The following is a 27,988-nucleotide window of genomic DNA, read 5'->3' on the forward strand; positions in this document are numbered from 1 at the left end:
TTTAATTTTATATACTTCAGCTAATGACAGAGTCCAGTGTAATTTCCACCCTGCTTTGATCCCTCTGTATAGATAAATTCACATGAAGGGTAGAGAGTAAAACAGGAACAAGACAGAACTGGGAAGAGAAGGGATATGTGAGTTTTACAAAAGGGACAGCATTTAATCATGAGATTAGCTTCTTGAAAATGGGGAGGAAATGCAGCAAATGGAAGAAAAATCATTTCTACCTTAGAACTTCTTAAAGGGTACCTAGTATTAGCATAAGTATGCCAAGGACACAAAATAGAAATATGTTATTTCCTTAACAATTTTTTATCAGATTATTGTAGGTACAATAAAAGAATCACTGCTACTCCAAAACATAGCTTTTAATTCAAATGATACCTAATCAAAATATTATTAGGGCCAAAGTCTAGCTCCCATGGTGCACATGTTAAAATTTCTTTCCCCTAAAATGGAGTAGGTATCTCTGACAATGCTTATCTTTGCAGCATTGTTATCATGTGTTGTTTCAATCTTTTTCTTTCACCCCATTGCCTTGTTCCTTTTACTTTTCTCGGAGCCGGTGTCCATGTACAAAATAAGCAAATATGCTTTCACTGCTACCTCAAAATATTTCTACAGACCCATGCAAAGGAAAAGACAAACAGCACACGAACATGGTCTTTGTGCTCATTTCGACAGGAAGGAGGAGAAATCCCTCTACTCAAAAAAGTGATGTCATAATAAAAACATTGACAAAATAAAGGCGCTCCCAGGTAATGTACCCCATATTCCTGCCAATGACAGTAGCTATGATCAACAGAAGAGGGAGTAAGTGAGCATTTGCTTGAAGGTGTTTTAATACAATATTAGTGCCACCTGAGTGAAAATAGCTATTCCACTGCCGTAAAATATGAATTTATGTGGTCACTTGGAATTCCATTAGTTCACTGCAATTGATAGACAAAATGCTCATGTGTTATGGACTGAAAAATAACATCAATACAATTCTGAAGATGCAGGTCTGATTTCTTTTTTACTTCCTAATCAAACTAATTACATATTACAATTTTATTGAGTTATGAGTCTTCCATCCTTTCTTACTTAATGAATCTTTTATAATATTTAAAGTCAGTTATAACTCATGAAATATTTGATTATAAAATAAACTGAAATCACTAAAGAAAGAAAAATAAATATGTGTAAATCCTTTCCAGACATTATTTTCATGCACATTTATAAACATGACTGTTTATATATAGTATGCTAAATGTCTGTGTACAAATATAAATGGAAGAATGGATATAATTATATGGCTATCAACCGGTAAAACATTCAGTGCACATTATACTTTGTAGAAGGTATTTTGCCTGGGTGAGTTGAGACAGATTGTATAATAAAATGAACATGGCAAAAGTGAGGTTTAAGTCAGGAAACAGAATAGTAAAGCAATTTCCTGAGTTATGTAAATGCTTTCAAAGAGAAATGTCATTACATACTTGAGTTACACTGGCATATAATTACATGAGCATCACAAATAACAATGTCTTACTAAGAAAAACAGAAGTTATTATAGAAAAATTATTCCCCATCATAAACCTTCATTTTAAGCTCAGGTAAATACACACAAAGGGGATTTGCATGCTTTCAAAATTAATTCTCAGTCATTAACTTGTCAATTATTATGATTAAAAAAGTTTCTTTCTAACTACATTTCAAAAAATCTTCCTTATAAGCATGCTGAAGGGTTTAGAGATAAAGTGTAGTGATTTCTGTTATTTCCTTTGAAATGGATAAAAATAAGATGGATGGGTAGGTAAATAGATGAATAAATATGTGACGTGAAACAAAATGTTGATTGTGGAATCTAAGTAGTGGCACTATGGGTGTTCAATGGCATTTCTGACAATGTTTATGTATGTTTGATAATTTTCATAAGAAAATTTTGAGATAAAGTATTAAAAGGAGAAACAGAAGAACATGTTACAGGAAAGCTGAGTGTCATTTGAATATAGCATTTGTTAAAAAATTAACCAGGCACATGCCTGGGAAGGAAAATAAATTTTATTTGTGAAGGAATCTGTGTATAATACTTTGATCTTTTTACTATGTCCTATCAAATATGGAAAAATATTTATGTGACAAGCTCAGATCCGGTCAATTCATTTATTTAATAATTTTACACTATACTTTTCATATGTTACTCACTGTATAACCCATCTGCTAGATTCTAACAATATAACTGGAAAATAATAAATGGAAAAAAATAGTGAATAGAAAATTAAAAGGTAATGGTTTAGGTAGGACGGTACATAAAAGACAAGGAACTTTGGAAACACCTGGAGTGGAAGTCTTGCATGGGCGGTTTTAGAGAAAGAACTCTTTTATCCATGTAAAGGACAGATTGGAAGTCTTAGCTATAGTCCAGGTAAGGAGAAAGTTCGTGAAGGATAGTGATAGCAAAATTGAAGAGGGGCACATCCTAAAATGCACGTCTACTTACCATTAAATAATTTACTGTTTTAAAGGACTTGATAACATTGGTAACAGGGACCAAATGAGTCTAGGCAAGACAAAAGCAACATTATAGTTACAAAAGGCTTAAGCTGAAAGAGAAAGATTGCTCGTGAGTACCATTTATTGCCTGGTGTTGAGGTTGGATTGTCGAAGATGCCATGTAACCTAACCCAAAGCTTAAAATCACCATGGTTACCCTCATGCTCATCCACGGTAGCTGTCCAAAGCCATCTTTTTTTCTATCGTTTTCCTGAATAGATCAAATAATTCAGACCACCCCAGTGAAGTCTAATTAGGATGAGCTTTTAACTTTATCTAGGGAAAATGTATTCAGAGCTAATGAAGCATCGCAGGGAAAAGAGACCTACGTAGCCATAAGCAATCTTCACACGAAGAGAACATTTTGGAAGCCTAATTCAAAGACTGCGTTGTGTGGATGAATGTATTCAAGAGTGGTTTTTGTCTCTTGAACTTCTCACCCTAAAACCAAATTTCCCTTGAAAACATTAATGTGTTAAGATGACACTTTAAAAGTTTATTTTAAGAAAGGGACAGGCAACATTCTTCTATGAAAAGCCAAGCATTCTGGTCTTTGGATATAAAATTCCTGAAAAAGTTCAAAGATTTAATTTCATCTTACAGCAACTGAAAATCAAATCATGTTGAAAACTGAAGAAAACATTCTTAGTACATGTATCTTATATACTTATTTTGTATAAAGAAAAAGCACATTTTGTTTGTTTTCTTAGGTAAGATGCATCTGAAATAATCATATATTTTAAATTGCATTAATGGATTCAGACCATTTCAGGTAATATTTAATGCTTTGAAATACTGATTTATTTGGTAACATCTCAGTTATGGTGAGCAGCTCTCAACCAGTGAATGATGGAGATTCATTTATAAACAACTAAACTCCCACACTTTGCATGTGAGGGTAACCTCCCTGTCCTGAAGATACTTCTTATTTTTGTAAATGGCATTCACATTTGGTAAAATTATACCCTTTAATTTTTGGTTCTGAGGTTTGGGTTTTTTGTTTTTGTTTTTTTGTTTTTCATTGGGACTACTTTATCAAAATGCAAACCCCCATGAATGAGAACCATCTTAAATATTTGCCAGCTAACAGGTTTCACAGTATCGAAATCTAAGCCTGAGAGAATGGGGCACAAGCTAGGCACTTGGTGATGGTTCTGAAAAGGGAAGTTAAAATATTCCAAAGACAGCCTTTGTGTCCTGTGCTCTTCTGTATGAGATAGGCCCTGGGGATATTATTAATCTCTTTAACATCTGTGAGGGAATTTAAGTCGGAGCACAGGCCAACAACCACACAGGGAAGTGAGAGATAACATGCAACAAAAGAAATCTAAGCAACAGGAAAGCTGCTGCCATGCCTTTCTTTAAAATCCACTCTCTGTGTAAGAGAAACCAGGCTTTGTCACTGGTGCTGACAAAGAACAGAGGCAGATCTGAAGACTATGTCAGACATCAGCCAAGGCATTAACCAAAGCACCCATGGTGTTATGGAGCTTTGAGCTTTGGGAAATAATGAGTCTTGGTCCTGATTTGGTTTTGAACAAGGGAGGCACTTAAGGAGAGGGTAAATAGGTTTTGTTTTGAATGCTTCAGCTTTGTGCCTAGATCAAGTGATGTAGTCATTATTCTCCCTAGAATATTTTCAGCTGTTTCTAGTAAGTTACAGAATATTCTAATTTTGGAGCAGAGGTCATTCTTCTTTATTGCTAAATGATGCAAACTTGACCACAAAAGACCTCAGTAATTAACTCACACAGAATCATAAAACTTCACCTCTCATGAGGGCCTTAGAGATCACACAGTTCAACCTCAATGCTTTACAGATGTATAAACTGAGATCCAGAGAGGTTAAATGATCCTGTCCTAGGTCACATTGCTCATCAATGACTGCGACGGGACTAGAACCAAGAACTCCTGAAACAGCTTCGTTGCAATTCTATCACTCCACGAAGCTCTTACACGATAAACAACAAATATGCATGTTAAAAGACCTCAAACTGAAAGACAACTTTAGAATCATATTCTATATTTATCCAGGTCATAAAAACTTCCAAATCTTCCCAAATTTTAAGATTTGTGGAATGACGGCATTGCAGTGGCACATGGCAGCCTGGATATGTACACGTGTGTGTGTGTGTGTGTGTGTGTGTGTGTGTGCTCACGCACGCACACACACACACACACACAAACCTGTATTGTCTCAAAGACCTGCTGAGGTATTTTTGGTAGGGTTACATATATGCTAGTATGGATCCTAAGGAAAGAGTATTTCAGAGTAGATCAATTTACTCCAGGAATTTGTTCTTCTAAAATACATGGGTTCTCTTTGGAGATTACAAACTATATAGATTTGTATACATTATAAATAACATATACATATTTTAATACTTCCATTAAGGGAGAATAGTAAATCATAACAATTTTGCTACTGGGCTTTAATATCTATGCCAAGGAAATGCCCTTGTTATCCTGCTGTTTCTTAGGTTGTCCTTTATCATTTTCTTTGCTGGCGTAATCACCTAAAATAGAACCTTGGAAAAGTACCTTGCTTTTCTTAGTTCTAACTATTAAAAACATCTTTGGATAAGTACATTTACAAAACATTATCCTCATTTCTTTGTTCTTATAACCCCCATCCTCAGACTGTAAAGAGATGTCACTAATTCATTCTCTCCTTTTTGGTCAAACTTCTCATTTCCTCCAGTGGAAGCTAAAAAGGGTGGGGGTTGACTGAAGTCCTTCTGTTGGTATTTCAGATACAACACACACTGTGCTTGGCCATTTGGGACACAATCAAAGGTCAGTCAGTCCATTCCTCTCACTGGAGAGAAATCATTGACAAAGGGGAGGCTCTAACACTGCCAATAATAGCAATAACGACAAGAGATAATCTTTGTGGGTATGCTGAAGATTACCAAGAACTCCCCTTGCCTTATCTCAGTTGGTATTTGTAACAATTTCATACTGCAAGAAAGATATTATTGCCATGGTCAAATTAAGAAAGTGTGGTTATATCATAATTTATTATTATTTATATAAATAATTCATATAAATTATTAATTATTTATGAATTGTTACTATGAAAGTCTTCCCAGAAACCATAATTGCTAACCAACATTTATTGAGTGTCTCCTATAGGTCTTCCTGAAAAAATCCTAAGACATATCAAGATACCTTCATTTTTTCATATAAGCAGACTAAGATTTAGCAAGTTTAAGTCATTTGTCCAAGATCACACAGGTAGTAAGCAGTGGAGCTGTAATTTAATTCAGTTAGTATGTCACTGGTTTAAAGGGCAGGTAAGCTGTGAAAATTGAAACAAACCAAAAAAAAAGGCATGAAGAGGAACAGGAAACAAATCAATTATAGTTATTGCTAATATAGTTACTGTTGTTGCATTACTATTACAAAGAGGTTTCCTGCTGGCAACTAAGTTGAAAAGGAAAACATGGTGGATTCAGTCATTTCCTTTTTCTGATTTTGTCAAGATGGAGTGGGTGCTGCAAAGAATTCCAAAATATAGACATACAAGCCACTGGAGCTGAATGATAAGAGAATTTCTCTTTGGTGATCTAATGTCCACAGACATGGACGTTAGTGCTGGGGATACTCCATTCCCTTTCCTAGTCTTCTTTCTGTTCTCTACCTTGCTGAGCAGCTGACCTTTAAAAACCTGCTTTAATGCATTTCTTTACCCTCTGCCTTTGGTTTGATTTGTCCAATGGAGAACTGGCAGGAGGGCTAGCTTTAGGAGAGTGAGGTCAGAGCATTTATTATCCCCAGGTCCCTTCCTACTGGGTCACAGTGAGTTGGCTGTGTCCCTCTATTATAGGGCACTTGTCAGGTAGCCCTCTCAGAATTCTGCCGATTTGCTTCCTTCCCATCCCTTCAGACATAGGGTAAGGGCGCCTACGTGTTGTGAATCTGAGAATACTGCATTATCCCTTGTTGGGTTTCCTCAGCTCTGTCCACCTCTTTGTGAATAGTCCCTTGATAAAACTCTCCTCAACTCTTCTACCCTGCAGGTCACACAGCTCTTCAGTGTGAGATCCTGGCCAAACTTCAAATGTAATTTGTCTGCCTCCAGAGTCCATAGACCTTCCCTCACCACATGAAAGTTATATCACACTACACATATTACTCAGTGATAAGAAAGGTCTGTCCACCTGCCTTTTAAATGTGTCAAATGTAATCAATCTGTAACAGGAGAGTTACCCTACAGTTAGTTATCCAAATACCTTACAATTCAGTACTTGCTGCTTCAACCACTGTGCTAGACACTTCATGTTACTGCATTCATTTAGAAATGATGAATTTCTACACTGTCTAAATAAAATAACCAGCACTTTTCTTAGTTACCCACCTCCCCCACACACATTTAGGCCAACATTCACATGGCAAAAAGCACAGTTACTAGCAGCATAATGGCACATGGTATACTTTTATATCTCTGTGTATATAGTTTCCCAACCTCAGTTCTCCTTTCCCAAAGCCACTTGATAAATATGTACTTTTATTTGAAGTAGAACTTATATGCATGATATCAGGTAATCAGTCACACCAATTTTAAATATTGTATGGTAATAGGATTCAAGAAAAAATTTTCTGGGACACTATTTTTTGCTACTTAACGAATGCATACTGGTTTCACTGTTGCTAACATTCTTGACACTTTTAACAAGAGATGTATACTGTGTTTTCTTCTATCTGCCGTGGTAAAAGTGTCACTTGAAAGTTAAAGTCTTTCCATTTAAAAGTCACATCCCTTTAGTACACAGAACCATGTATCAGACTTCCAAAAAAATAAGAACCAAAGATGAAACAAGTTGGTTATACCATTTTAGTCTAGTTCCCTTTCAACAGCCCAGACTTAGAGGTATGGAGTCTGTGTCCTTTGATGATAACCACTGAATAGAAGTCACTGGCAATAGAATAGATTCTACCACAGTTGTCTCAAACAAATACTTTAAAATCAAGCTTGGTAATAAGAATCCCAAAAAGGAGACTTACAAAAAAGCGTTACTAGACATATCCATGCCTTTTTAAAGCAGGTCATTAAGGAAGGCCAGATCCATTGAACTTTATTACCACAAATCAAATTAAAATTTGTCATATTTAAGAGAATCAGTCCTTGATCTCTGTACCAAGAGATCTCAGAACTTGTTGATGGTTTAGTTATGTCTTCCCTTTCACATAACTGGTAAAAATAGTTTTTATAGAATACATTGAATTAGGTTAATGTGTGTTCAAATGTGCTTAAAATCAAATAGAATTGGAGAATCTTTTTGATACTCACCATCAAGAAAATATTACAGTAGCCTGCTTTGAATGTATACATATATATATATATATATATATTTGTATCTCATATCTATGTGTGTGTGTATATATGTATGTGTATATGTATGTATGTATGTATTTTTTGCAATTGCAGAGTGTTTATTTGATTTGTCTTTTTTTTTGAGCTCCTGCTGTATTGTTTATTTCAGATCTTATTCAAGGTTTTTCTTAGGTTAAAGAAACAATTGATGTAAAGTTGCTGAGGAAACCTCTGGGGTGTGTGTTTGTGTGAGCAACTGTGTGTATCTCAGTAGTTTTTGAAGCCAGGTTTTCATCTTCAGGGTTCAAAGTGAAATAGACCACTTTATTGATAAACATAACAAAACAATAAAGCCTTTTATTGGTTCTCAATGGCAATACAACAACTTAAATCTTTTCTTTTTCAGTTACTGTTCACACACCCTAGTCCCAGGTCATAATGGTCATAACCATTATGTTCCTCTGAAATAATAATAATGTAGTTGTTTTCAGAGAAGATATTGGAATCAAACAGCCAGATGTGAAGCTAGAATTTCCACTTGTAAGTTATCTTCAGATCCTGAGACAATTACTAACCCATCATTCTAAGTCTTTATCAGTAAACTAGGACAAAAAAATCAGTTAAATCCTACCACTTCAAAACACCAGTGCTTTAAATGAATTTAAAGGAGCAATGGCTATAAGATACATATTATTTTAGTCCTGATACATGGTGGTAGCTTAATAATTGGTGTGTTTTAAATATGTTATTAATAAATCTCCATCTCTGATATTATTGAATTAAAAAAATTCTTTTAAAAGAGGCCTCTCTATGTAGTAAACAGTGTCTTTTCAATGTGAGCTAATAGAAATGGTTTAGATAAAACTATGATTATGTTAGCTTTCATCTTCCCTTTCCATTTAGGTGCTACTTTTAGTAATCTTGTAACGCATTATCAATCACCCCACTCTAAAATATATATTGTGTTTCCCCCAAAATAAGACCTAACCAAAAAATAAGCCCTAGCATGATTTTTCAGGATGACATCCCCTGAACATAAGCTCTAATGCATCTTTTGGAGCAAAACTTAATCTAAGACCCGGTTTTATTTTCGGGGAAACACGGTACTATTCGCATGATGCTCATTATGGACAAAGAATTAAAAAAATCATGGACATCTTATAGAGCTCCGTGTTATAATCTCTTTCAGACTGCTATATCTCTCCTTCTAGTCCAGTTATCATATTTATAATGCATATTAATTTTGATGACTATTCATATCCCAGTTATCTAGTGTTACCTAAAAAAATGTTGAAAAAGTTAATAGCTGAAAAATATAAAAATATTATTCTATTTATTATTTTATGGGTCAGAAATTCAGACAGGGACTGTTGGGTGGTACTTTTTTTCCACATGCTATAAACTGGGGTCACTTCAGTGGCATTCAACTGGCGTCACAGCTATTCTGAAGTGGACAAGATGGCCATTCACATGACCAGTGCCTTGGAGGCAACAGATGGAAGGCTAGGCTCAGCGGAGCCCACAGCTACTCCACGTAGACTGAGGACCCTGCAAAAAGGTCTATCCTGCAAGAGGATAGGATTTCTTGCATGACAGCTCAGGGCTCCAAGAGAACAAGATAGAAATAATCTAGCATGGTGCCCTAGATATACTGAGGAATGAATAAATATTTGGGAACTAAACAAATGCATCTCCTGAAAATATTTTCATTGTACTAGAGAACTGGAAAAAACTTCATAACTCAACGGTATGGATAAATAATATTTAGCATCAATATGTAGCACTACATTAAATCACACCCACTCAATCAATGAGTATGGCTTGTTGATAAGATACTATTGCTTCACTTAACTTGACTACAGCAAACTTTCCGTTTGAACACTGGTGGTAACAGTGTTTAGGTACCAATTACATACACTGCACTCTTTTGGATGCTGCGAATAATACAAGAGCAAAAGGGAGCTCAGAGATTGCTATGTCATGAGCTATATGAGGACAGGGATCTGCTACATTGCATGGTGTGTCATATTTATTGGAGAAATACATGAAAATCTCTCAGTAAGCATAGGTTTTTCTTATGGTTGAAGAGTCATGTTATTACATATAGATATGTTACCATTCTTCGCTTAAAATAAAACTGTATTTTGTTAGGAAAAAATTTAAATATTCTAGCATTTAAAATATTCTTTCATACACTTCATCTGCAAGTTTCTATTAATGGTGGCAAATTTAGATGGCAATTCATCTGATCGACAAAAACAAGTTAAACATGAAACTAGTTCAAAATCAGTATACTCAATTCTCCAGCCTCATTATGAGATTCTTTACTATTGCTTGATTCTTATCAAAAGAAAAATAAATTTAAAGTATACAGACATGATTTGTAATGTTGAATTATGGTCATAAAGAACAAAAAGGGGGAATATTTGTGCTTCATTAACCATTCAAAAACTGAAATTAAAACCAAAAATAAAACTATACAAAACACTAATTTTTGTTGGGGAGAATTAAGAAAAAGAACAGCATATTGTATTCTGAGGACTCACAAAGATAGATTCTAAATAACAGTATTTGCCATTTATTAAGTATTACAACAAACCAACTATGGAACCATGTTGTATTAATTCAAGGGTCAAAAGAACCAGTGAATTATTACACCCATTTTACAGATGAGGAAACTGAGTCCTACAGTTGTAAATTGGTTGTTCCCAATTCATATGGCTAATACGTGACAAGCTACTATTTAAACCCAAGCCTGGTTAGTGCCAAAATCTATGCACCTAACCATCTTAGTGTGCATTTGCTCTACCTATTCATCTATTCCTTCAACAGATGGTGATCGGGTAGTTAAGAAGTATAAGGCATAGTTCAGGTGCTGGCGATAAAGACAGGAACAAACCAAACAAAGTCCCTCTCCTCTGCAGTTAACGATCCAGTTTGTGGAGATATATAATACACAAGATCTGGAAGTCATATTGTAATTAATGTTATGGAGAAAAATAGAGTAGGTGAGGGGGATATGGCGTATCCATATGAGGTCGCTATTATTATAAAGTCCATGAGTAAAGTCTTAACTGAAATATTTAAAGCATCGTTGCACTTGTATGCTTCCAGAACCTTGAAATTACTTTAGGAGAATACCAAGTTCCTAATTATATTGAAAATCAAGTCACGACGAAGAACTTTGTACCCATTTATCCCTCCGGGTTCAAAGTAGGTTTGAACTTGCAAGGACAGTGAGCTTCCTAACATACAAGTTTACAAACCTGGTAGTAGCCAGGTTTATAACTTTCACAAGGCCTAGCATATTACCTCAGGCATATAGAGAACTAAAAACACAGGAAATGAGAATGTATTTTTTATGTATTTTATAAACCATCTTAAAGGATGAATGTGATCAAATTAAAATTATTTAACCAATAAATGCAGACCTGAGCGTGGTCATCCATGATAGACTTTGATTTACCATTAGTCAGTATGTTCTACTTTATAGAATATATTGGTCAATTTCATAGTATATGGTATAATATTACTGTTTTGCAATATTATATTGGTCAATATAATGTATTTGAGGGTGGGGTTGAGAGGGATTGCAAGCAACTGACTACCTCGACTCAGCTTAAACCCAGGTGTGGATCTAGTGGACGTATGCTAAGGTTAGCTCAACAAAACCGAAAGATTTAGATCAGGCAATTCCAGGTATCTCACTGGATCCCTACGTGGTCCTCTTTGAGCGACATTAATATGGCTTAGCTTCAATGAGCCCCAACTTTTGATGACTCTTACTCGATTTTCAAATGTCCAAGAGAGAGACCATCAGTGACCAAGCTTGCACTAGGTGTCTGAGCCTCTGGCCCAACTGCTGTTGACCTGGAGAATTAGGTGATACTACTGAGACCTGGCTGATCAGAGAGTTCGTCACAGTCTCTACTTCACTGGTGCCACCGTGTTCGTTTTCACTCAGCACAATTTCTGCAGTGCTCCGCAGAGCACCTAGCACATGACAGACAATGAAAAAGCATTCATTAAAGAAATATTTCTCGCTTCTCAACATAGCCACATGCTAGAACAGTCTGCTATGAGCACCGGCACATAAAGGAGTATAACATTCTCACTTCAAAAAGTTCCTCTGAATCAGGCAATCCTATGAAAATTGGTTAAAAACCAAGCAAGAATCCTCTTTTCACTGCTTCATAATTCATGTCAAAGCATTTAAATGGTCAATATTGCTGAAAAACACAGTGCTTGAAGACTTTGTTTATTGGATGTGTTTGTCAATGAATTGAGTGTATTTATGAATCAGCTAAATACAATCATGAGTAATTAGTATTCACTTTAGCTACACAAAAGTCAGTAGAGAAAGCAGGGTTACTGAAAGTATTTAAGTATATAAACAAAGGACGCTTCAACTGAGAAATATACACATGTTTTGAGGCTTCGTCTCTTCTGAGGAGATCAGTCTTAGGGTTCAGTTCTCCAAATGCATCATGCAATGAAAGCAGCCGTCGGCTATACCAGTTACCCTGGTAGCCCAGACTCATAAGAACTGCCAGTATCTATCAATATAAAACCCAGTAAAGTTTCATAGAGGCAGCTGTGAAAAGGATTATAATAACAACCATTTATTATTTTCTTTTTTGCTATATAACTACTTTGATATTTGCTTATAAACCTGAATAAAACCTAGGGACAGGAAATATTTACTAATGAAGAAACTGAGGCCCAGAGAAGCTAACTGACTCCCCAAAGTAAACATTAATACTCATCTATAGAACAGGTTCGAAATCTTGTCTGACTGTGTCTGAAACCCATGTTTCTTCCTTTACATTACCTTGTTTCCAATACACCTTCAAAATGGGACTTGAGATGTTAATGTATATCTTTAAAAGAAATATCACAAAATCAAACTGCCAACAGCTGGGAAAGTGGAGATTACTGAATAACCTCAAAACAGATCATCTGTTTGAGAAACAAATCCTGAGACTAACAACAACATCCATCCTGCACTTACAGAAAATCCTGGGAAACCAAGATAAATTATTTTTACCAACAGAAACAAAAGTTGCCCGAACAATTGCAAAAGATATCATCACCTTAAACTGTAACTTTAATTAAAATAGTCTTCTGCAGATTAAATTTGAATTCTTGTGACAAATATTTCAGGTAAACAAATATATTGTGACAAATATATTAGATAAACAATCTAATAATAATATCAACCCCTATGACTTCAGCAAATTCATGCTTCCAAAATCTTGCAAGGACTTTTCCTAATTGTTGTAACCTTGTGGTCTCTTGTTTATATCGAAAGATGAAGAAACTATTGTGTGGTTGATAATCTGGTTGAGAGCACAGACTATATCTTTTACATGGCATGAAACAAAAGCCAGCATCTAACGTGGTATTTGGCACATAGCAAATATTCAGGAAACGTTGAATGAACACTTTTTCATTCTATGGGAGAGATTTGGACTCATCAAGTCACACTGTTGTACCCTTTCACTGATGTGCTAATTGGAGTGCTAACTTCAGAGAGCCACTGTGCCGGCAGTATCCATGGAGCAGTCGGAAGTTAAATGGGCTCAGGTGGGTATTTAGCTATAGTTACAAACCACACTGGCAATACCACAGAGTCGTCAGGATGTTTCGCCAATTAGCTTAGACGTGAAAAGAACATAGGACGTAGAATCAACTGAATGTGTAGCCCAGTTCCAACATGTCTCAATTATGTAACTTGTGTGAAAATCAATGAGATAATCAATGGAAAAGATCTTTAAGTTTTAAAGTATTTGACAAATGTTGGTAATTAACATTTTGGCATGTATGCCCTAAAATCATGTTTCCATTAGTATCTCTCTTTTAACATTTTGGAAACATGGTCCGAATTCTGTTAATGGATCTACAGTCCTCTATAAGAATGAGTATTATGAAAAATTTTCATGCATTTTATCGGAATGTTGTTTAGAAATGACTACCTGTAACTAAATGATTCTGTCTCATCCCTATGTTCTAGAGCCTACGCCCTCCCTTCTCCTAGTGAGAATTTGAGAAGGCAAGAGTAGACCAGAAAGAGTATCGAGAAAGAATTCTGAGGACCTGAATAACTGCCATATGACTTTAGGGAAATAATCCAAGTTCCCTTAAATACCATTTACATACCATTAAATGGGATTCCCACCTCCCCCCAAGCTCATAATGTAACTGTGAGGATCAAATAAGATGGTGTGCTTCATAAAGGATCATACAACTTAAGATAATATTATTGCTGAATATCAATTCACCATTTTTTTCAGACATCAATGGCAGAATCCTAGATGAATACATATTTCTGCCACAACACTTACATCTTATAGGTATTGACTTATGCGTCTGTTCTCTCCAGTACAGGCAGTGGGGTTTCATTTTTGTAGTTTCTCTGCAAATGCTTCTGTTCATTTACATGTCAATCTTGCAGCAAGTATTACTAAATGCCATAATTAAGTGCAAGTTACGCTGAGGGATGCGACTACACTGGTGGGCTAGACACCCTGTCCCCTGTCCTCACAGAACAAAAACACCTGAAGAATGTGGGAAAGTCACTTTTTACTACTCAGTGCTTCTCTGAGATAAAGTGTTTGGAATACCGTGTTTCCCCAAAAGTAAGACTTAGCTGGACCATCAGCTCTAATGCATCTCTTGGAGCAAAAATTAATATAAGACCCAGTCTTGAGACGCATTAGAGCTGATGGTCCAGCTAGGTCTTATTTTCGGGGAAACACGGTATGAGGAAATTGCATTATAGCTGAAGAGAAGTCACATAAAGCCCAATACCACCAGACTCCAAGAATGTCTCCCTCCCAGAGCTGTTATCTCTATTTTGCGACTTGCATATTTTGAGGAGATAAAAAACAGGCAAAACATACAGGTTGACCAAGTTCTCATTCAGATAGCCAACATTATAAAAATAACATTGCTGGGATCGCCTGAATTTTACAGTTAGCATTAAATACTATTTAGAAACAGCCTAATGCCATGCAATGGCACGTACCTAAACTTGCAAATGAAAAGGGTTAACTGAAAGTTTATTAAAATAATCACCCCCACTTCTGTCCATAACCCCCAAATTATGTGATGGTATGCACATGCCCAAAACTCTTGGTTTCAAAACATCATGAAAATTCCTTCAACTCACCTTGATCTAGAAACAAACAACTTTGCTAGAAATCATGTTCTCCCTGGAATTTGAAGGGCAACGATGACATTAATGGCATTCTGTTGTATGTCAAACTGATATAAAAGCTGCAAACATCTGACAACAGACTCCCATCCCTAAATGGCAGAAATTATTGAAACCACAGGGCACGTAGCCTTCTCTCTGGGAATTTTTATGAAGGAACAGTGGGAGGTGGGCTTTTTAGAGCAGCCTATAGTTACCTTCAATTCATGCTGGTCAGGTCTTTTTCCAGGAGAGTTTTGCTTTCAGTATTTATGTAGTGCAGCAGGCAACTGTTTACCTCAGGCCATGAGAGCCAATCCAGAGCTTCACAATCAGTGTGCAGGGGGCAGCTCTGTTGCCCATGGAAACAAAGGCTTCTTTGGAGGGAGAGGGGGTGCCCTGCAAGAGGCAAGACAGAAAATAATCACACCGATTTTGGCCAGTGCCCTTTTTGAATGTGTTTTTGCTACATGAACAACAGCCACAAAATATTTGTACAGGATTTTGATATTTTACGATCATTTAAGAACTTGTTTTTGAGGTCTCTAAATCGCTTGCAGTAATGGTCTACACTCCTTCCAATAAATTGGTCCTAAGTAGAGTAAATATTCAACTGGGAATGACTTGCATGCTTTCTCCCACCTCAGCAAAGAGAGGAAAAATGTCGTACCAGGTCCTCAGACTGTGTCATTAAGAAGCTTTGGAGATAGATTAACGCTGGACCACAATACGTGTTTTGAAATGTCATGAAAATGGCTGGGACTAGAATTTCACAAATGTCTTCTATCTTTCTTCCAACATTCAAAATATAAATTAAATCTCATGCCAGATTTTCATTATCAATAAACATTTCTGGGAGTTAGCAGTCTGGCCTTTCCAGTGGCCTTGTAATTATCTCACTTTGTGCCCACATAGCAGAGTGGAAGATGAATTGCAAAACAGATAGAGAATGAGACACCATCAAGGACGTTATGACAATAATCTAGTGAGTGATGTAGAAGGCAAAGGAGGCTGGAATGGGAACGAGAAAGAGGGAGAAATTGGTATGGATCTGTCACTTCACTTGCACCAAGATCAGGGACAGAAACTTTACCTGAATTGTCTCCTGGAACCATCCTAATAAAACTGAGAGATACATATCATTATCCCCATTTCAGACATTGGGGATTGCAGAGAGATGAACTTAATAGGTGTCTGAATAAATACGTAGTGAAAGAAAGTAACTTTTCAAAACTGCGTCTAAATATTCTCCGAGTCAGATTATACCTATCTTCTTTTTTTTCTTTTTCTTTCTTTCTTTTTCTCTCTCTCTCTCTCTCTCTCTCTCTCTCTCTCTCTCTCTCTCTTTCTCTCTCTCTCCTTCCTTCCTTCCTTCCTTCCTTCCTTCCTTCCTTCCTTCCTTCCTTCCTTCCTTCCTTCCTTCCTTCCTTCCTTCCTTCCTTCCTTTTTATTGCTGTGCCTGCAATACTGAAGGCATGGATGATGCTTAGGAAATAGTAATATTTTTTTCAGTGAATTATGACATTCACTGAAATCGAAATATGATCGCCTACATTATGGGATATGTTCTGGGCATAACGTCGAGCCTGGTGGGGACTGGGTTATGAGAACAGACTCACTGTTGTTCCTTGAACATCTTTATAATCTGGATTCACTTTACTTGAGATTCAGTTTTGACATCCCTGAAAAGAATAGAGTAAATTCCTTTCTGTTGCACAACAAAGGAATATCTATGAAAACAAATAAGGCAAAAAGTAAAATTTGAGTTTCCTGAAATACATAAAGTATGTGAAAAATATGGTGATTTTATTGTATGGGTTATGTCTGAGACAGGTAGACCCTCTGGATGCAAGTTTGGGCTCTGTCACTTAGTAGCTGTGTGATTCTGCACCTGTTAATATTTCTGCAACTCAGTTTCCTGACTTCCAACCTTGAGATTCTATTATCTCCCCCATAGAGTTGTGGTGAAAAGGCAATATTAGGCAAACACTGATTTAATCACGATCCAAGTTGTATGTTATAGAAAAAATTATCAAAACTCTCTGAAACACTGAAGAATATGGATAATAACTGAAATAATATGTGCAATAAATGTCAATGTAGTTCAAGATGCATTTATTGGTACCTATTTTAGGTACCTATTTTATGAAGTCTGTGGTAACATACATATACAAACACAAATCAGATATCATCTCTGTCCTTGAAGAATATATCATCTTGTGGGGACAAAAACCCTAAGTTATTGTAATACAAGGTAGTAAAGTTACTGGAGAGATCTACACATAAGCTATTACATGGTAACAAAAGAGAGGTCGTTATGATGAAGATGAAAATTAATCAGGAAGTTAAAGGATGAATACAATTAAGAAAAGTAAAAATTATTTTTGATAAATGCACTGTAGGTGGAGCAGGTGCAATATCAACCTTGAAGAGACACCAAACTGCAAAGTGTAGAGAAAGATAAATGATACAGTTTGTGCAAATCTGTAATACCAAGTCAGAGAGATAAGACTTCCTCTTGTAGGTGGTGAGGAGCTACTGAAGAGCTTGAGAAAGGAAAGTCATCTAGACAATTTCTTTTTTTTTATTTAGGAAAGATCGCTCTGGCTGCAGGATGGGGGATGGACTGGCTGATGAGATGGCAGGAGGAGGCCATTGAAAGTGAAGGGTTAGGGTAGTTGGCTATTTCATCATTTTGTGCCAATGAGAATGAGAGTCTGCTTGAATTTGATATCAGATGGCTGTAGTGCAAAGTAGGAAATAGATTTTAGGACATTTTAGGAGGTAAGATCAGAACGATGCCACAATTGGTTGGATGTGATTGGTAAGGAAGAGGATTAATGGTAACTTCATTACAGGGAGAACAGGTTGACAGTGATGCTTTGCACAAAGCTGCACAACAAATGTGGGGAAAAAGGAAAATCTGGAAGACAAAATTACACATTTTTTTTTTTTAAGAAGGACCTCTTACATAGTGTTTCTACAATGTTTGAGTGGAAATGTGCAGCAAGATTTACATTTGTCTCTTTCATGCATATATGGGGAAGAGATCCATCTAAAGAGAAGAGACTCACATCCAGGAGATTAAGATTTCATGTGAGCAAAGCAGTGGGCTGTGAGCATGGAATACACAAAAATCACCCCACTTTAAGTGGCATGCAGAAGAGATGCTCCTGGGAGAAATTTGGCAGTAGAGGTCAGAGAGGATAAGAGGATAACTGGTCCCACAGAAAGAAACTCGGAGTTTCGAGAAAGTCAAAGAGCTTATATATCCATCCAGTAAAAGTTATTGCTGTAGGCCTTTATTCTGGGCATATAAAAGTTGAAACATGTTCATGGGTTGGTGACCTTTGCCAGAGCAATTTCAGTTTGTTTAGCACAAAAGCTAACTGTGGCGAGTTGCATTGTAAATGGGAAATGAGGAAGTGGGGACAAGGTGTGTAGACCACCTTGTCACAAAGGAGAGAAGGACAATGAGGCTGTACCCTCGTTGTTCCAAGATCAAGAAGGGAGGTACAAAATCGAGACAGGCAAATTTCCAATGGGAGCGATCTGAGAACATTTAGGAGAAAAAACAACAACAACAACCAAAACAAACACTAGAATGGGGGAAGTGTAGGAAGGAAGTGCTAGTGGTGACTGATAGAGCAAGGTTAGAAGGGACAAGAGAAGCTGTGTTTGAGAGCAGCAGGAGGCAGAAGGAGGAGAGAGACTTCACCTTGAGACTAAAAAAGGCACATAGATGCTATGTCCAATTCCACTTAGAATTGTGGCATAAGACAATTTATTTAATTGAATTCCCAATAATATTATATCCCCACATAAAGTAGTTTAAAGCAAAGCAAGTAAAACACAGAACTTTTATGATTATAAGTGAAGATGAAAAAGTGTGTGTGTGTGTGCGTGTGTGCGTGTGTGTGTGTGTGTGTGTGTGTGTGTGTGTGTGTGGTGTAGAGAACAGAAGCTAAGGAAAATCAAACCTATTTCCTCAGCTTTCTTAATGCTAGTGAGATTTTCTTTCCCTTAGCTTCTTCCTTTGTCCACATTCCTTAGGATAGAGTTGGGGGTGGAAAGTACTCAAAACAGGTGTTTCTAGAAATTTCAAAGTTCAGCTCAAAATTTGTTGATCATCTGTGATATTCAAAGTACCCTACCAAAGAAGAGTATGAAAAGTTCATTAAGGCAGAGACCTAGCCCTCTCTCATAGGGCAGAGAGGTCAATATACAAACAACTAAAGGAAAAACATATTGTCACCTAAGGTTGCATCTTTCATCTCTTTAAAATCAAAATAGAATCTAGTTATTTCATGACCTCACTCTACTTCAAGGACTGAGATATTTGGAACTGTTGGTGCGTCATGCGATGTGTAGAAACATTTGACATACATGAAAGAAGAAGTAACGGAAGAGGTTTGTCAGACCAGAGGAAGTGTGCCTTTCGGGTCCAAGGGGGTGGGGGGATGACAGGAGTCGCTGGGATGATTTATTGATCAGTGAAGATGTACAGTTGTAGTTCAAAGAAAGGCAGAGTCCGCTCTTAATAATAAAAATTCCATTCTAAGGGTATCTTGCATTTTTTATATTATTTCAGAGATAAAAATAAGACCTAGGCAGGCAGAATTGCTTTCCCTGAAACAAGAACTTTTACAAAGTGAAAAACTTGAAATTAGATCATACATCAGCATGAATAAGATAGCCCTGCGTGTTCTCCACTTGCAGCTTTGGTGCCTTGGTAATATGCCTGGCCTTGACAGAACTGTATGTATGAAAATAAAGATCGTCTTCCTCAGATAGCATTCTCTCCTGCTTGGATCTGTGCAAAATTTGCAACTCTAGATTATTTTCAGATTAGGAAATAGTGTGACTATATAGTGAACTCTGCAGCCCAGTTGTGAAATATGTGGGGAAAAGATTTATGTGTATATGAGAATTTCTTATTCAGTGTATCTTAGGGATACAATTGGTCTCAAAAACTGATTTCTAAGTGTATAATATTTAATTTAAATGCTTACTTTTACCAAACTTGTCACCATAAAATGCCCAAGTACACCTACTAGTTTGATTTTCAAAATTCTTTGTAAAAAATAAAGTTTTATACAAGGTAGAACTGGCGATTTTCAGTGAATCATGCAATAAAATAAAACAACAGAAAGCAGAAAGTACCAAAGTAGAGACAAGGAGATTTAAAAAATGTAACAGAAATAATTATAAATATGTAAATTATTCATGTAATTTGTAATTTGCTATTAAAGGTTTTGAATTCACCTTTTCAGTTAACCCATGGGAATCATACTTTCCAGGTAGAAAGGCATTCAGTCGGGAGTATCCTCACCTCCAAACAGATTTCTGGTGTCTAATGAATATACTTCATACAGAAATCAAAGAAAGGTTGAAAGTAATAGCAACTTCTCTGTCCTCTACACGACAAGCTAATTCGACTGGACTTATTCGAGAAATATCTCACCTCTTGCTTTGCATTGATATCTAAAGTGCCAATCTTGATGGTTTGTCACAGACAGAAGGTCACAGATAGAGGTCTCGACATAGGTAATAGAATAGCTGGGAAAGGGAAGAGTGACAACTCAGGGTCATATATGTACTGGGTCAGATATGAATCCTGAAATATTTGGGGACCCAGGGAAAATTTAATTCAACTTTATGGTATTTTTCAGAATTTCTCTCTTTGTGTCCACCCAAAATTCATATGTTGAAACTCTACCAACGTGATTGTATTTGGGAGATAATTATGATTAGATGAGGTCATGAGGGTGGGGCCATATGAGTGGCATCAGTGCACTTACAAGAATTTTGAGAGCGCTTCCTTCCTATCGCTGTTCTCTGCCATGTGGGAACACAAGGAAAAGTCTACAGTCTACAACCCAGAAGGGGGTTCTTAATAGAACTCAACCATGCTGGCATCCTGATTTCAGATTTCCAGCCTCCACAGCTATAAGAAATACACTTTGGCTGTTTATCAGTCATCTAGTCTATGGTATTCTAGTACAGCAGCCTCGACAGACTAAGACTCTCCCCGACCTTTCTCTTTTTTATTTTTAATTCTTCTTGCATTATCCAGAATTTTTGGGTTGAATAATTTAATATACATATATGTGTTGAATTCCAGATCCCCTGCAAAAAAAAAAAATGTTGCTTTCATATCTTTTTGAAGTTATTTAAAATTAATTCAACTGGCTTAAATCAATTTGGACAGTATTTACGATCATTGAGTAAGTGTCTCTGATACAAGGATATAGTGTATCTTCCCCTGAAATCATCTCAGGTACAAATACTAGACAAAAACTCAGTCTTTGTCATTATCCCTTTATTCTGTCTCTCAATACATTCAAATGCAGGTAGGATCTATATTTAAATATCAAGGATGAATATTTTCAGAGAGACTAGCTAGTGTGCTGAGCAAAGTTTATAGTGCTTAAACTAAAGGGGGCTCGCCAACAAATTGAAGTATTGAATTTGTTCAAATGAGAAAAATTAGACATTGTTTGTATTTATTATTGGTATTTCTTATCCTGAAGAAAGTAATAGTAGCAAATGTGTGTGTGTGTGTGTGTGTGTGTGTGTGTGTGTGTGTGTGTGTTGAAAGGTAGAGGTAATTGATCCAACATAAAATAACAAAGTAAAAGAGAAAACTATCAATACTCTTCCAAATAACTGTCCATAGGTGCTTTTTCTATAAGTAATCGAATCGATTATAATTTATAAATCATAATCACTACTTATCACAGATCATTACTTAAAAGCAAATATTGTTATCTGCTTCTGTTTACTCCTTCTAGTCCATTTCTTAGAGAAACATGATTGCCTAAGACTCACGTCACAGCCACTTCCTATTCGATGAGGCCAATACACAAATGATTCTGCCTCTTATGTCAGAAAAGAATAAGCATAGCTTTACATGCTACAGGAAAGCATACTCCTTCACGTTTAAAACGTAAATCACTCTGAAAATCAAGGAAATACTGGTGTGGTTTTCTAACATTCCCTATGGTACTAAATACATGGGCCAGAAAAGTAGTATGACTTGTGAACTTAGAAAGAAATTAGTCAGGAAGTGATAAACTCTGACACAGAAGAGAAGGCCCAGGAAACAGAGGCTGAGATAAGAAAGACTTGATTGACAAAAAAAGGGCAAAGAATGACATACCAGAAGTGCTATTTAACACACAGACACACACACACACACACATACACACACACACACACACACACACACACACACACAGATTCAGAACCACACTCAAGAATAGCAAGCTACTTCAAATTGTGCTTATTACCACCCATCCTCCTCCAACACTCCTTCCTATTTGGGTCTCAGTTTTCTCCTTGCCTAATTTTTCTTTAGATTACAACCATTTTCCTATCCTGTACATATGAGGTCTGACAATTAAGTTCGAGAATTCATCCTAGAAAAGAGGCTACATACCTCACTGTTGAGTATCACTACTGTCACCTTCGAAGTACTCCCCTTGGGAAGCTATTCACCGACACCAGCGTCTAGTCCACCCTTCAAAGCAATTTTGGAATTCTTTTTCTGGAATGGCTATCAGAGCTGTCATCGTATTACCCTTGATGTCCTGAATGTCACCAAAATGTCTTCCTTTCAGTATTTCCTTTATCTTTGGGTAAAGAAAGAAGTCATAGGGGGCCAGATCAGGTGAGTAGGGAGGGTGTTCCAATACAGTTATTTGTTTAGTGGCTAAAAACTCCCTTTGGTTTTGTTCATCAGTGAGCTCCTTCAGGGCCATTTTTGCACACACCTTTCTGATGCCAAGATTTTCAGTTAAGATTTTCCTAACTTTCTCTCTCAATGTTTACTTGGTCTGCTACGCTTCTCACAGTCAACTGACAATCTTGACACAAAACTCGAAGAATTTTTGCAATGTTTATAACATATCAGTTCTGCTCGTTACTGGCTGCCCCAACCTCTCTTCATCAGTGACACATTCTCTCCCCTCAGAAAAACGTTTAATCCATTTATACATTGCTGTTTTCTTCATGGCATTATCCCCATAAACTTGGACTAACATGGCCCTGATTTCACTTCCACTCTTGCCAAGTTTAACAAGAAATTTAATTTTTTGTGTTTGTGCGTTGGTGTAATTCAAGCTCAAACATTCTTGTGACAACACACAAAAACACGCAACTATAATGAATGTCACTCAGCAAGACACCGCCACACATCCACACGAACACAGCTGTGAGACACTGATATACCGAGGTTATGAAACCTTACTGAGCTGTTTGTACAGTGCTGCCATATAAGCGCACAGTGGCAAGTTCGTGAACTTAACTGTCAGACCTCGCATCTGTGTCCCTGAACCTGGTAGAGATCATGTTAGCATATTCACGTGGAATTCTAGGAGTGTAGCCCTCAGGACCACAGACGCTTCACAATAAAAAAGGGCCTGGGACTCCACTAAAGTAGCAGGCACTACTCTGTCATGTGGCCAAAGAGGCTGTAGTGTTGGGAGCTAGAGGGCTGATTTGGGATTGGCTCTCACATGGCATATCTCAGCTGTGTGAGTCAATTTCTCTTCCTACCGCAACATCAAGTCGCTGAAACAGGCTTAAGCCAGTTTTTCTGTTCTGGCTGCTGAACCCAAAGGACAGGAAATCATTACAGGAAAAACATTTCTAGCAAAGGTCGCTTTGATAGAAAATTACATCAATCACCTTGGAAAAAAAATACATTTCAATTGATGTCATCTGTTCATGGGATAACATCTGTTTTAGTTTCTGACTTGAGTTTTTAAAAGTTACTCTAACTTTTGGAAAAAGCACATTAAAAATTAACCATGTCTTCAATAGTGATTTCAGTCTTTTTAAAGGGAGAAACGATTATTAGCTGTTTCGTATCAGAAGCTAAATGGTTGCCTACTTAGAGAATTTTTTTTGTTTGTTTGTTTTGGATATACTCCCAATGGAAAGCTAAAAGAAGCAAATCTTGCAGAATTAAAAAAAGCAAGTATTTTTGTGTGTTTTTTTAGCATACTTTCTTATATGATTAAAATTTGGCAGATGCATATTTTAAAGATAGTGATAATTTTCTTTCCTATGTATGCTAAGTATATTCCATTTACTTCATGAAAATGCGTTACTTTGCTTGTGTATGTATGTACAAAAAAGAAGGGATAGAGGGAAGAAATCAAGGAAATTTTCAAAAAGTCATGTAAATGATAAGTATGGATGCCCCTCAACCTTGCAGAAGACCTGCCCTAGAGTTGTCTGGCCTGAAATGCCCGCAGTTCAAAGTGGCCCCTTTTCTCCTTTGATTTTCTCCAAATGTTTTCAATCTACAAGAAGACAGTGGCTGACATGGTTTCTCAATCATCTCCTCTTTAAAACAAACAAACAAACATAAAACTATATAGAACATTTCAGACAGATATTAAATACAGATTCATCATGCAGGAAAATTGATGCAAATAATTCTATGTGAATGGCCATCCTTAAGAAGCCAGAGTGCCCCTTGCTTTCAAACTACACACCTATTCTAGTCTTCATCTCTGAGCCTGCCTTCCTTTACAGGCAACGGAAGTGTAAAGTCTGAGCAGCCCCCAGGAAAGCACTTGTTTGGACCCTAAAGACAAGTTCCATCTGCCGGGCTATAGTCGTGCCTAAACTTTGGTCCCCAGACTAAGAGTAGCCTCAAGTGGAAGGTCTCAAGCTTCATCTTTGACCCACTGAATCAAAAAGCCTGAAAGGAGAGCCCAGCAATCTCTGTGTCAGCAAATGCTCCCAGTGCTGTGATCCACACTCAAGTCTGAGAACCAAGGCCCTGCTGGAATCACACGGAAAAGAGGGGCCCATCCTTCTCGTCTCTGCCTAATAGCCCTGAGCCTCCGTAGCTGATAAAAAGGAAACTCAAAAAATGATTGGGCTTTAAATAGACAGAGATATGAAGGAAGGGTATTCCAGGTAGAGAGAGAAGTTTGAGCAAATGCACAAAGGCAGGAAAATTAAACAGCTGAGACTAATCCCAATTCATAATAAGTTAAAGAACGAGAGTCAAGATTCAATTGCCAGGGGATAATTTTTACTGAAATACGTAATGTCAGCCAGAGCTGATATTTACAATGGTAGAATGGTATTAGCACAGAAATTTGTTTAAACACTCATTAGGCCAAATTCTCTTTAATCTCAAAATAACAGTTTTAACAATGGTTTAGAAAATTATTTTCAAAATAACACTTCCATTAAAAAATATGCTTTGAATCATTATGAAACCTGACAATGTATCATTTATTTAAATTACAGTTGCTTTTATTTAACAGCAGATAACATTACAACAATAAGCAGGCACTTTAGGGGAAAAATCAAGTTTAAAATAATTAAGGAAGCAATCCTGGCATTTGGATTATAAACTGTGAGTTAATCTAAAGAAAATTACAGTTGCTATTTTATAGTCAGACAAATATGAAGGTGACGTACATCATTCATTTTGAGGCATATAAATAAAAACCAATTATCTGCATGATTTGTAGTTTACCTGAAAAGTAGATATAACTCTGCGTTTCCCAGATTTTCAGGTGAATTATAATTCCAAAAAGTTCAAAATTTGAATTTCTTCAAGCCATTGGTGGTTATCATGGTCTATGGAAACATACATAAGTGATATGAAAAAAACACCACATAAATCTGTGTAACTCATCACATAACAAATGGCCTTCCTATGTATTCTATGACTTGTAGGGCCGTTAATAAATTTTACTTCCCCATATCTCTAAATCCTGAAAGCAAAATTCATTATTATCCATTGTCTTTACACCAAAATTATGAATTCAACAGCACAAAACAGACTCTATTAATATTTCCTGAACTCTCAGCATCTAAATGGGAATGTATAAGCGCTGTAGGTCTTTAGAAAGCAAGCGTTTCTTCAATTCATGACATCTTTCTTTTGAAGATTTTTTAAAAAATCCCAGTCTATGTTTGTGATTTTGAGGCCAAGTCTTTTTGAAAATCAACTCCTTCTCATATTTAATGTCACTTTATTACATGAGCCTGATTCTTTTGCATCTGTAGCATGTGTGAAAGCATAGGAGTGCAAAGCACAGCAGTTAAAATAAGAAAACCTTTATGAAGAAACTAACACGTGGCCAGGCATTATACTAGGAGCTGGCATATGAGAACCAATAATGTAAGTTCCAGATTATGCCCTAAAGGAGCTGAGAAAAGTGAGTCACAATTGAGACTAAATGATCATAAAGCAATTTGAGACGTACTAATTAATACAGATGGTTCAAAATGCTAAAAGCAGACAAACCCTGGGGGTCATGGAAGTTGTCATTAAAGAAGATAACATATAAGCTAGAATTTTAAAGAGAGAGAGAGAGAGAGAGAGAGAGAGAGAGAGAGAGAGAGAGAGAGCTTTCCAGGTTTACAAGAAATAGGGAAAGATGTAGTTTTCCTGGAATGCTAATCTCTTTGTAGATTTATAGGCAGAATTTCCTCCCTTCCTCAACTCCCAAACCCCTTGTCCATTATTCATTTTTTCCCATTCATAATATTTCATCTGGGGAAAGTAACTTAAAGTAATCCTGTAAAAATCCAACCACAAAGCAAGGGGAAAAGCTCACAGTAGATGTTAAACTCATCTCCTGTGTTAAGGTAAGGAATTGCTACATGGAGCACTTTTTTCCCTCTCAGTGGGACCACTGTTCTTGTGAATTTATAGTTAAATTAAACACGATGAAATCATTCAAGGCAAGCAAATTTAGTGTTATTTGCATGTTCCCTCCCCCTAATTTTGGAGGCTCCTCTGTAGTCTCAGACTGGGGTTAATTACTGATGATTTCCCCTTTTGTATTCATAATTTTTCTCTGGCAGTTTCACACTATTATTATTGGGGCTTTCCTTTGTCCTGCTTAATTAAATGCTGAAAAGCTTCCAGTTGATTTCGCAGTCTGCTGAGGTAGCTAGATAATTTGCAATCTAAATAAAGGGTTCAGCATTGACTCAACTCTCAAGACCTGCTCTCTTTTTTTAATTTTTTTTTATTAGTTTCAGGTGCACAAATCAATGTAATAGTTAGACGTTTATCATTTATATCTCTCACACTGTGTCAACCCCCCTCCCCCCATCCACTATCCCTCTGACATCGCACACAGTCATTGCATTTCCACTGTCTCTATTCCTCATGCTGTACTCCGCTTCTTGTAACTACATACATAATATATATAAACTTGTAGTTGACATTCATTATTGTTCAGCTTCAGCTTCAGGTGTACAGTGCAGTGATCAGGCATCTACATCTTCCCTGAGGTGGTCTCCCTAACGAGACAAGTGTCCATCGGATACCCTACAACATCTTTACAACATTATTGATTACATTCCCCAGGCAACGTGCATGAGATGATACTGACAAAGTGATTAAAAACAAACAAACAGACAGACATTGGTTTAGAATACCTCCTCACTATCCTTCAAACAGGACCTTGCTTCTTGGGTTTTGACTGTCTGTGTTTTGTCCATAATTCATTCAGGATTGAGAACTAATTGTCATTGTCATATTGAGTTGCTCATGCTAGACAAATAAAAAAGCAGGACTCCTTGGGTGACAGTGATGGGCCCAAAGCAGCAGGCGGCTGCATGCATGAAGCAGTAGAGAATGGATTCGTGTCACCTCCGAAAATGGCCCCTTCGCAACATGACAGAAATCTCATCATATGCGTGTTAAGACTCAGGGCTCTAAGAAGGCAGCTTAACACACAGAAACACCTTTCTGTTAGGTCAGCTCAAGAGAAGGCGTTTCAAAAAAAAGTAAACACGGGGATGCAGAGTAGCATTTGGTGGGCGTTTATGTAATAAGTAACCGTGCAAGCGCTCATGTGCACTTGTATTATTGTAACAACCAAAGCCCTGGGCTGAAATGATTTCAAATCTGAAAGCCAATCCCCATAGCAGATAGACCTATG

The 27,988-nt window shown here is 36.8% G+C and overlaps 1 long non-coding RNA gene across 3 annotated transcripts in view; it reads right to left on the reverse strand.

The window, feature by feature from the left end:
- Positions 1-27,988, reverse strand: part of LOC141568474 (uncharacterized) — a 145,333-nt gene that overhangs the window by 15,793 nt on the left and 101,552 nt on the right. For 2 of the 3 annotated variants that reach the window (XR_016021740.1, XR_012491619.2), the window contains 3 exons: positions 25,561-25,664; positions 20,518-20,612; positions 15,272-15,452 (listed from right to left, as the gene is read on the reverse strand). This is a non-coding gene — a long non-coding RNA (uncharacterized LOC141568474). The remainder of the gene's footprint in view (positions 1-15,271; positions 15,453-20,517; positions 20,613-25,560; positions 25,665-27,988) is intronic. The other variant, XR_016021741.1, reaches the window with a different exon arrangement.

This window comes from Rhinolophus sinicus, chromosome 7 (genome assembly GCF_057876585.1).
Source record: "Rhinolophus sinicus isolate RSI-liver-muscle chromosome 7, RSI-T2T, whole genome shotgun sequence".
NCBI classification, from domain to species: domain Eukaryota; kingdom Metazoa; phylum Chordata; class Mammalia; order Chiroptera; family Rhinolophidae; genus Rhinolophus; species Rhinolophus sinicus.